This window comes from Phalaenopsis equestris, unplaced genomic scaffold (genome assembly GCF_001263595.1).
Source record: "Phalaenopsis equestris unplaced genomic scaffold, ASM126359v1 Scaffold000904, whole genome shotgun sequence".
In the NCBI taxonomy this organism is placed as follows: Eukaryota; Viridiplantae; Streptophyta; class Magnoliopsida; order Asparagales; family Orchidaceae; genus Phalaenopsis; species Phalaenopsis equestris.
In genome coordinates, this window is record NW_018165343.1 from 40,886 (window position 1) to 52,833 (window position 11,948).

Genomic DNA, 11,948 nt, shown 5'->3' on the forward strand with positions numbered 1-11,948 from the left:
GCTAACGAGGCTTCCCACAGTCTAAATGAAATTATGGAACTCATTAAGTTGAGTTTAGTAAATTGATTTAGACTAAGTGAATCTAATAGAAAATAGTGTTGTCGGGATGAGAGAACCGTAGGATCCTAATCGGTGTCGCTCTAATCAACTTTAATATGCCCTCATAAAATTTAAAGAACTTCAACCACAGGGCCACCTGATTTGACATTGTAACTTGATTCACTAGAAAACTCAAACTCATTGCAGAAGGGAGCTTGGAGCTAGCTTGGTGGGCAGCACGGCCATCTTCAACAACAAAATCTGTCTTCCTCAGCTAAACCAATCTTCCTTCCTTAGATATGAACAACAACGCCATAAGACTTTGAGGTTTCTTGCTTATGCGACGTAAATCCTTACCTTATCTTTAGGCCTTTGTATAGCCCTGCTACACAATATGAGCCCTAACTCGTCTTAGGATTCTGAGGTTGTCGTTTGCCACGACCTAAATCCTCACATCTTCCAAGCTATTTGTGTGATAGTTTCACATGAATGTAAGTCATAACTAATAAAATTTGCAGGATGAAATACCTAAATATTTCTCCTCAAAACTGAAGCCAAACATTAAGATAGCTTGGGAAGTCACTGGGGTTCTCCTATGGATCCATGACAACCCCTAATTCTTCCTCCTTTTGATTTTCCTTTGGACTGTACAATAAAATGTTCCAAATTTAAACTAATCCCCTTTCACTCCTCTACGTCCGGTCTCATTGACTCATTGAAGAGTAGAAGAGTACTACCCTTTGAAATTCCTTGAGGGTAATATTTCCTGATTTTTATCGAGAGTCTTCTTAGGTGACTTTGGTTATTTAAGATGTAATTAACTATAGGGGCTTGCCCTTATAGGAATCATGTCTGAACCCAACTTAATGTAAACCCCATTTAATCTTTTATATTAAATAAGGGAACTTATCAACAAATATAAAGGTTTCGTAGACCAAATGGATGTCATATATTCCTTAGTTTATTTGATCTAGCCTCATCCTCAAGTCTTGTGTTTGTCTTTCAGGATAAATATAGGGTTTGAGGTACAGTGCTCTTTTATTTAAACTATGAAAAAAATGGGGTCAGTTTGATTTCATATTTTTCTAAAATTAAATATATATGTAAATTAAAACGTCCTTCCAAAGCGGGCGACGAGATTTTGATTTCGGTGACCGACAGCTTCTTACGGGCAACTCCTCCAACCAAAAATAGCGCCGACAGAAGTCTAATCAATTAAATGATCCTAGACTTAGGGGTATGTTTTTGGGAGTTAATAACTCACTAATCTAACACTCCTATTTAATGATTCCAAGTGACTTTTAAAAATTTTGATAACGAATCATTATCACCTAAAAAATCAATCTCTTTCAAAATATAACTAAGACATTTATCAAAAGTTTAAAAGGCTTAGTAGTGACCTAAGCTAAATCAAATCTGATTAAATGAGGATTAGGAAAGTAAACATAATTAAAATTGAACACCTTTAAACACTACAAGCTCAAGTTAAAAAGTTGGCTAAGTGATTTGATCACATTAACTTTCCCCTCTAAGGGTCTTCACCCATATAATTCTCAATTTAAATTATAAGTTATAATTACCCTACTTATAGGGATAATTGAAACGTCAATGTTCACTAAGAATTAAAGGTATTTACAGGATGAGTTATTAAGCAACATAATAAGTTTAAATGAGCTCGAGACTTCTCCAGAGCTGCTGGATACCTCGGAGGAGGTAAACTACGAGGGAAGCGTGGCCCTTCTTCTTTCTCCAGAGCTGCTGGATACCTCGGAGGTCTACTAAACTTAATATGTTTTGCTTGATGAAATCATCCTTAATTAAATTAATAAGGACCAACCAAGATATGACCTAGGGTTGGGTAGATCACTAAAACCTTACTTTTTTGCTTTATATAAAATGCTCTCACATGCATTTTGAGTTTCAAGTGGTGGAACGAGAAGACTCGCCAGGTACATTTTTTATAGTTTATGGTGTCATCTTTCTTGTACTTTCATATTGTACTTTTTATGCTAGCAAAACTTGCATGTTAAACAACAATGTCACCCTGCATGAAGATTAAAACCGTCAGGATAGCCACAAAACCAAAATCCAAAACCAAAATTAAAATCAACCAAGATAAAATTCACCACAACAACATGCAAAATATAAGACAACTCAAAATTTAATCACAAACGTCACAAAAAAAACACAATTGCAACTAAATTAAGATGTAACTATCGGATGATCGAAAATCCCTTGGAGGAGGTAAACTATGGTTCCTAACGAGGCTTCCCACGGTATAAGTGAAATTATGGAACTTGTTAAGTTGAGTTTGGTAAATTCATTTGAACTAAGTGAATCCAATAGAAAGTAGTGATGCCGGGATGAGAGAACTGTGTGATTCTAACCGGTGTCGCTCTAATCAACTTTAATATCCCCCATAAAATTTAAAGAACTACAACCATAAGGCCACCTGATTTGACATCATAACTTGACACCCCAGAAAGCTTAAACTCATCACGGTAAGGAGCTTGGAGCTAGCATGGTGGGCAACATGGCCATCTTCAACAGCAAGACATGTCTTCCCCAGCTAAACCAACTTCTTTGAAAATTAAACAACCAAGCCATAGAATTTTGAGGTTGTCTACTTATGCAACATAAATCCTCAACTCCTCCAACTAAAAAAATCCCGACACCTCACTTTTGGTTAAGACTATCTTGTTGACTATTCCTAGAGGACTAAAAAAGGAATCATCACCATTAGAAATTATAAACTCTTCTCTGCTCAAGTTGAAGTACCATATATTGGTCCTGACCTCTAGCACTTGGTAGGTGGGGTCAATATGGGGGAGCTTAAGGGGAGTCCCCATAGAACCGCTTGGCCTTAGGGTTGACCCTTTAGTTTGGAGCTAGTTCACTCACTTAAACTTACTTCCACTCATATTCACTCACAACTCTAAACCCAAGCTTGTTGACTTTGATCCCTTGACCTTTTGGGAGACTCATGTAGATGGTCCCCTAGACCTAGTAGCTCTAGGCTAGAGTCTAGTGAAGACCAGTGCATAGAGGACCAAAATGGAAATTCCATTGTTCCATGGCTCAAACAGGGTGGTTGACACCCCACATTCACCAAAATACCAAACTTAGCCATTGCACTTAACTTAGCCTTTTGCCCCAAATCTACCCAACTTACTAAAATACCCCCAAATCCCAAATTTGACCAAAATTCCCAATTTCACCCAAAGTACCCAAATTTGTTCCAAAATCATCTCAAACTATTTGAAACCACCCAAATTGCCCAAAACTTCCCAAAATTGCTAATATTACCAAATTACCCTCTTACTCGGTGAATAGAGGAGAATAATGTGGACTAAAAATAAAAATTATTTGTTGACTTTCTGATTTTTAATGAATTAAATACTCTCTGAAGTATTTTGATTCGTTATGATCAAACATTGCTCACCATAGCTTGACATTTTGAGAGTTTGTTCCTCAATATAAAGGGTATGTTCTCTGATTTTTCCAAGGTCATAGGGAATCTCTATGCTTCTAACTTTAAATTTTAAGTTAGGATGGCTATTTTGACTTATTTTAATTATATAAATTAAAATACCACTTGGAAAATTATGAGAATAATTTTAGTATGTTTTGTATTGTCATAAAAGATTAGGAAAAATGCCATGATGATTTGAATTATTCTGTAGATTTCTACAGTTAATTAAATGCATATAACTTGTAAATTTTTTATTAGTATTTAATTTATGTAAATTAAATTCTACTACAAAATTGACAAACTCAATTCAACATTGTGCGTAAAAATCATGTTAACCCACTGTGAAAATATAAAAATAATTTGATTAAGTTTAAGTACTATAGTTGATTTTTTAAGAAATAATGTATTTTTGTACAAAAATAATTATATTAAATTAAATACACTTAGAAAAATTATGAGAAGTAATTTTCTGAGTTCCTTGTGATCAAGAGCACTTAGGAAAAATAAAAGTAATTTTTTGATAAAATACTTGATTTTTGTTCTATATTTTGAACTAAAAATAATTAAAAATAGTTAAGAATTTCCAAAATAGAAAAAGATTTCAAAATGTTCCTAATGGATCCCTGATCATATGTTACTCATCAAAAATATTTTTCCCAATTTTTCTAAGTTAAAAATAAATTTCTAAGAGCTTAAAATGCACTTTCCAATTTTTCTCATCAAAATAATTATAATAATTAAATTAAAAATCATAAAAAAGGAAAATTTATTTCTTTGAGTTCTTTGGACTTAGAGAGGTTTAATAAAAATATAAAAAACATTTTTTGTAAATAAATCATCTTTTCCATTCAAATTAAATCATAAAAATCAATAAATAATTAAATTAAAGATTTAATTCAAAAAGTCATGAAATTTTGTCAAAGTGTTTTTCTGATCTTAGGGGACCTCTAATAATTTTCTCATGAATAAAAACTTTATTTTGGATAGTTAAGTAAGTCAACTTTGAAAATACTACTTTATAAATTTAAATAATTATTTAAATTAAATTAAATCTTTAAAATCCACATTATCTTCTCTGATGTTTTAATTGATCCATGGATGGGACCCTCTAAAAATTTTCAAAGTCATTTGAATTTTGATTAATGAGTCATGAGGTGAAGAGCCCCAAAAGCAAATGTATAACTTTAGATTTTGGTGCCTTAATTAAAATTTAGGATTAACAAAGGGAAAATAAGTGAATTTGTTCCTGATGAACATGTTTGGATGATTGAAATATAATGGGATTAAAAGGTATGAACTCACTTACCACCTTTTCCATAAAAAGAACAACATTGTAATTTTCTCAATTATCATGACTTGGAAGTCAATCAAAATTAAACGATTCTCAAGTGATGGGTTCGAGTTAGGAAGATAATATTTCATTAACTTTAAGCCCATAATTGATGACAATGTGATCTTTCAATAAGAATGCATGTTATTTAAATCAAAATTTTGCTAGTTACCATTTCACCTATTGTGATTATTCAGGGCTTGATAGTGACCTATGCTTGACATTTAAACTCATTTGATTTGATTTGGAAGGTAACATGATTGATGATTAACACTTATTTACACTACAAACCCAATTTTAACTGTGGGTACCAAAACCTTTAATGACTCAAATCTGCCTTGGGGGCACCCACCCACATAACTCTTAAATGAAATATCAATTGATTAATTGAGTGTCCTAGCCTTGGGATAATTAAAACATCAAGTTTCGTTGAGCAATGAGATAACCTTAGCTTAACCTTGGATGATTAATAAAATGATATGATAAGTTCCAAAATAACTAAAAATATTTCAAGAAATCTTCAAAGTTATTCAAGGTCATGCTCCGAGCACTTTGAAATCTCTTGAATATTTTGAGGGCAAATTGAACTTGCTATATTTTGATCTAAAATCATCCACTAAAATCTTCGAAAACTCAATAAAGGCATAACTTGGGGCTTGGTAGTTATACCTTCATCTACTCCTGCAATTTGAATTCCTTGCAAAATTATATACATGTTGCCAAAGCTAACCTTTCAGGTGGAGGAGCGGGAAGAATCAATAAGTACACTTTTAAGTTATTACCTCTTGCTTCCTGGTTGCATGTTAAACAACAAGGTCACCCTGCATGTTAAAAAATAAAACTAAAAATTAAACAAGATAAAATTAACTGCCACAAAATTCAAAATATAAGATAAGCCAAAATTTAAACTCGCCATGAGAGAGGCTTAGAGCTAACATTATGGGCCACATGACCATCTTCAACAACAAAACATGTCTACATCAGGTAAACCATTATATAGAATTAAACAACAAGTCATATGACTTTGAGGTTTTTCGACGAGTGTGACATAAATCCTCAACTTTTCCTTAAACCCATGTATGACTCTATTATAAAATATAAGCCATAACCTATTTTAGGATTCCGAGGTTGTCATTCATCACAACCTAAATCCTCACATCTTCCAGGCTATTTGTGTGATCGTTTCACACGAACGTAAGCCCTAATTAATAAAACTGGCAGAATGAAACATTTAGTTATTTCTCCACTAAATTGAAACCAAACCATAGGATAAATTGGGATGTTGTCAAGGTTCTCTTTAGGATCCATGACATCCTCTAGTTCTTTTTCCTTTGGATTCGAAAAATAAAATGTTCCAAATTTGGGTCATTCCCCACTCACACCTCTTCGTTCGATCTCTTTGAAAAGTCCTATCCTTTAAAATTCTTGAAGACAATATCCCCTGATTTTTATTGAGAGTTTTCTTAGGTGACTTCGGTTATATAAGATATAATTAACTATAACAACTTGCCTTTATATAAAAATTTCAAGAACCCATCTTAATATAAACATATTTAATTTTTCATATTAAATAGATGAACTTGTTCACTTATAATAAAATGGTTCCACCAAAAACTTGATCACAAAAATTATAGTTGTATAAATTTAATAAAGTTGCCTCTACTTTGCAACGCTTTGTAGTGATGCCAAAAAAACTTGGTTTGATATTTATAAATAAGAAATTGAAGCAATTTATGTTTAGAATCTACGCAAGTATACATAGCGTTATCAAATAATACAGGACTTTCTGTTTAAGCCCCAAATATTGATCCCACGAGGAAGGTTTAAATTTAAAATGGTAATTTAAATTAGGGAATTCACAATAATAAAGAAAGTCTACTACACTAATTGCAAATGTTTAAGGGCTATCACAACTAAATTATCAACTACTAGCAAGATTGTAAAGTAAAGTTAAATTGTAACTACCAAACAATGTTTCTATGATAAATTTACCAAATATGAAAAAGCATCTTTCCCACTACAATGAGTTTTTGGTTAAATGAGAGTGATAAATTGTTTGAATTTGTATTGTTCCAAATAGAAGCAATTTTTATTTTCTACCCTTAGTCAAGTGTTATAAAGAATCATTGGCTAATCTTAGGTTTAGTCTCTAAATCCGTAGTTAGATTGGATGGATATTGGATGGATATTGGCTCCCACTCCAGAGCCCCTACTTCCCTTCCTCTGAAAGCTAACTCTTGCTTTAGTTCTTTCAAAACATAAACAAACCAAAATAAAATTAAAAAATAAAAATTTTAGTCTGTCACCCTAAAATCTCCAATTTTTTGTACCCAACAAAGAATATTTTCCTATTTATTTGCACATAATATATATTTCCCTCAATTCCATGAATCAATTCCATGAATGAAACACTCCTTCATGAAATTGAATGTGATTCTCACTTTGTTGTAAAACTCATACTTCATTTCCCGGATAGTAGGTTTCACAACAGATGTTAACCTTTCAAATGGCCAAATTGAATAGTAAATTAAGAACTGAGTGAAAAATCATCACAATTTATTTTATATTTTAAAATTAACACATCCAAATTTTCTCTTCATTTCACCATATCTTAGAGTAGGGAGAAAGAAGAAGAAAACTACTCTGACCTCATGAGAAAGATACAACAAAATATGAATTTCATAAATAAAATAAAGTTTATACAACAATAATACAAAAACACAACTTATTTGTAACTCTTTCTTAAATCAAATCCTTTATAGCCTCCCTTGCACTCTTTCTCTCTTTACAAGACTATTAATTTTCTCTTTAAAGATGTATGAAAGAAAAAATCTCTCACTTCTCTCCATCTCTTAAAAACTCTTAGGAGAAAATCACACTTAGACTCACCACACAAAACAATTAAACACTCAAGTAAACTCAATTACACACTAGCACCCCATTTTCTTATCATTTTTTTATCTAAATAAAGTATAATGTCGATTTTCCAAGAGGTGTGTTCAATAACTCTTCAAAAAAAGTTCAAATTCACCGAACCTTCTAGAATTTTGCCCAACACCGACATTGGCGCAGTCGGCCCCAAAGATGGCTCTGTCGGTGCTAGTGGCCCATATTAAATCTCTTGATCTCTTTCAAATGGTGTCGTCGATGCCCAGTTTGGTGCCATCAATGCCCACAAGGTTCTGGACTCCTGGTTCATGCTGCCGCCGTCGGAGCTGAGTATTTTTTCCAAAACACCATTTTGACTCGAAATTCAATCATTTTTTATTCCTTTTTACTTCAAGTGCTAAAAATCATCAATCTGCAAAAAAAACATGAAAAATGCCCTCCTTTAAAGTACAATATACCAAAAATTAGTATAAAGTCTAAAATGCATATATTTTTGGTGCATCAAAATCCCCCAAACTTTAATGCTACTTTTCCTCAAGTAACTCTTTTACTACATAAAAATATGACTTATAGTGAAAAATTTAACTTCTAGATTGCCATATTTTGGTCTACTAAATATAATAGCATCACTTAAGAAAAATTTAAAATAACTCATGTTAATACTAAAGGTACAAGAATGTCTAATAGTCAAGTCTAAGATTTCTGATTTTCTATTATTTTCAAGGAAAATTGTAAATTATCATATTAAACCCACTTAGAATATCCATATGAAAAATAACTTCATGAAAACTTTATGAGTAAATATGCTAATACTTAAGTATAAGTTTAGAAAATGTAGTCAAGTCTTAATGTAGTAAGTTTAGAAAATGTAGTCAAGTCTTCTTCCTTAAGTTGATTTAAGTGAAGCCAATTTTTGATTAGGCATCTCCTCAAGCTTCTCCTCAAATCTTTTTATTTTCTTTTCTTTCATTTTTTCTTTCTTTTTCATTTCTTTCAGCATAATTTTCAATCCTTTCTCCATTTTTTTTTAATGTGAGAATTACTATATTTGGATAGCCTTTAATGATTTTGAACTTCACTATCCTCTTCTTAAAGTTAAATACTTCTCACATTCCTTTACTTTATAAATTCTTATAAACTTTGAAAATTTTTCAAAAAGTTTCATTCTTTTCTTCTTACATGGAACTCTAAGATTCGTTATACTTCAAAAAACAAAATTCTTTTACTTACAATGGAAAAACATAGTCTTATTCTCTCCTACGAAATACCTTAATCTCTAGAATTAACCTTTATTGTTGAAAATTTTTGCTTAAGCTTACTATATATTTAAAAATACAAATATAGTTATCCAAAGATTAAGCTCTCTACCACCATAGTTAATGTTAAATTAAAATTTTTAATATAGTTCATTGAAGGCAAATAAAATTAAGTTTCTTTCTTTAAAAATGAATTTTTCTCCCCCCCCCCAACTAAAATAAGAAAACAGTTAATATATAAGGAAAAGTCTTACCTGTTGAAGGTTCTGATTTTCAAACTTAACTCTGAAATATTGCAGATGCTAGTATGAAGTACTACAAAACTTAAAACATTAAATAGCATATAATATATATGTAAACATTTGCTGAGAAAGAGTTAACTAAAAATTAAAATACAACAAAGTACTAAAAACAAATAAAAGTATGAAAATAAATTTCAATCTAACAACATCTCTATAGATTATAGTTCACAACACCACATTTAAATACAAATCAAAGTTTTACATTTAACTAACTAAACATAACAATAGCAACAAATTTTAACAAACAATAATCTAAATAAGGGTTCATAACTAAGACTAAACAAACATTTTCACTCATCATTACCATCATCTTCTTCTTCTTTTTATATATCAAAGCTTTGCTGCTGATAAGGGGTAAAGATAGGGTGACTAAAGAACTGGACTAAAGAACTGTACTGTTAAAGAACTGTACTGTGTGGTCACCCATCATGTATCTTACCATAGCATCATCATATGCAACATCATATTCAAACTTTTGTTTTGTCTTCTAATCCCTTTAAATCCAAGTGTTTGTAAGCCCTAAGGGTGTAAACCGAAGTTTAAAGGTGACTGAAAGGGTAAAAATGGTGTTTTTACTGTGCAGTTCATGAAATTAAAGAGATTTGGGGTTGTTCAGATCTCACGTGTCATCGACACCCATGCTGGTGCCGTCGGCGCTAATGCCCAAGAATATAAAATTTTCCTAATTTTTGCATATCAGTTATTTCAAATTCTCTTTAAAGTCTAATTACCCTTCTTTTTTTCTTATTTTAAACAATAATAATCATCCTTAAATGGTCCACAAACAAATGTTCTTACAAATATTACAAAACCAATTTTTATATATGAAATTCAATTTTCTTGCAAATATAGATTTTTAATCACACTGACACATAGATTAAGAAAATCACACTCTAATTCAGCATCAAACTCAAGCCACAACACTAGAACACTGAAAATAAAATTATACATACAATTAAATTTATAAGAGTTTTAAGGCAAAGAAAATCCAACACACTTACATTGAAAACACAATTAGTTTTAAACACTGAAAATTCAAATTCTTCAATTACTCCTTCAATTACTCCTCCAAATTCTTCAATTACTCCTCTTCATCTTTAGTACTGTCTCCTCCTCTAATATCTCCCATAGACTGGTAATGCACGTACAAATTGTAGAAGGGTTTGTACAGGAATTGAACAGTCAAATTTTCATCGCTCCATTCATTCTACTTGATCATTAGCACCAAACCTGCTTCAATTATTTCAGTATGATCAAAGTGTTCCTTCATCTTCCAATCTAAGTGATCAAAAATGTAATTGAGATTTCTTATTGTAATCATGATACTCTAAAGTTCTCTTTCTATTTTCTTTATTTTTTTCTCCAAAACTATTGAACTTCCAACTGTATAGACATTAAGAGTGCCAAAGCATGTGATGTTTGACCCAAGATAATATTCAATGCTTAATTTCCATTCTCAATATAGTTTCCATTCATGATGAAGTAAATTGTGTGCCCTTACCTCGAACGAAGACAACTCCTTGGTTAATTCCATGTAGGTTAGCGTAAAATTCTTTTACCACTGGAACAACTACTGCAGCAGTAGTGTGGCATAGATTTTCCTAATGTCTCTGTACTATGATTTTCTCAATCTAAAAACAAGGATTACTCAATCCATGATTTACAAAGCCTCTCTCTTTAAAAAGTCTCTTCCTAGTGATGACATTGTCATTAAATCTTTGCACGCCAATACTTATGAACTACCTTCTATTGAAAACCCCATATCTTAAAGTATTTTTGGAATTGAAAGTTATGGATTTCAAAATCTGGAAGTTTTTGGTCTTCCAAAATGGTTTTCATGATCTTAAAAAGGACTCTAGGCAGTTATCTTGAAGTGAAATTCTTCCAAACTCCACTAAACTCTTCCTAAACTTCCGACACAGCACTGGGCACTGTCAGTGCCACCAATGACACCATGGCTCTATAAAAGGGCACCATCATTGCCCATGCTGGCGCTGTCAATGCCCATGCTGGCGTCGTCGGTGCCAAAGCCAAAGTTGTGTCTATTTTGTTTTTGGTTCATTTCATTTCCAAATTTTCATACTTTTCAATCAAATTCTTAATTCTTTTATTCCTAAAATGAGATCCTCAATTAATAATGATTACTCTCGGCATTTCATATCTTTCAAAATTATTTTTGATTGAAAATTTTGAAACACTCTGAGCATCACATCGAGGAAAAGCTATTGCTTCAATCCACTTTGATACATAATCTACTATGATTAAAATATACATATTTCCAAATGAAGATATAAATGATCCCATAAAATTCAATCCCCAAACAACAAAAATTTCAACTTCCAATGTAAAATTCAGGGGCATTTCATTTCTTTTTAAAATATTGCTTACTCGTTGACATCGATCACATATTTATATATATATATATATATATATATATTTATATATCTATATATATACATATATATGTGTGTATGTATGTATGGATGTATATGTATGGGGCCTCCCACAAAGTGCTTGGTTTAACGTTGTAAGCCCGACATACAAATGTTTAATCAAGATGACTCAACATCAAAATTTCTTTAAATGGTGGCACGTCCCATTGGTAATAATGTTTCAATCGATGTCCATTAACTTTAAATATCTTTTCATTAAATATCTTT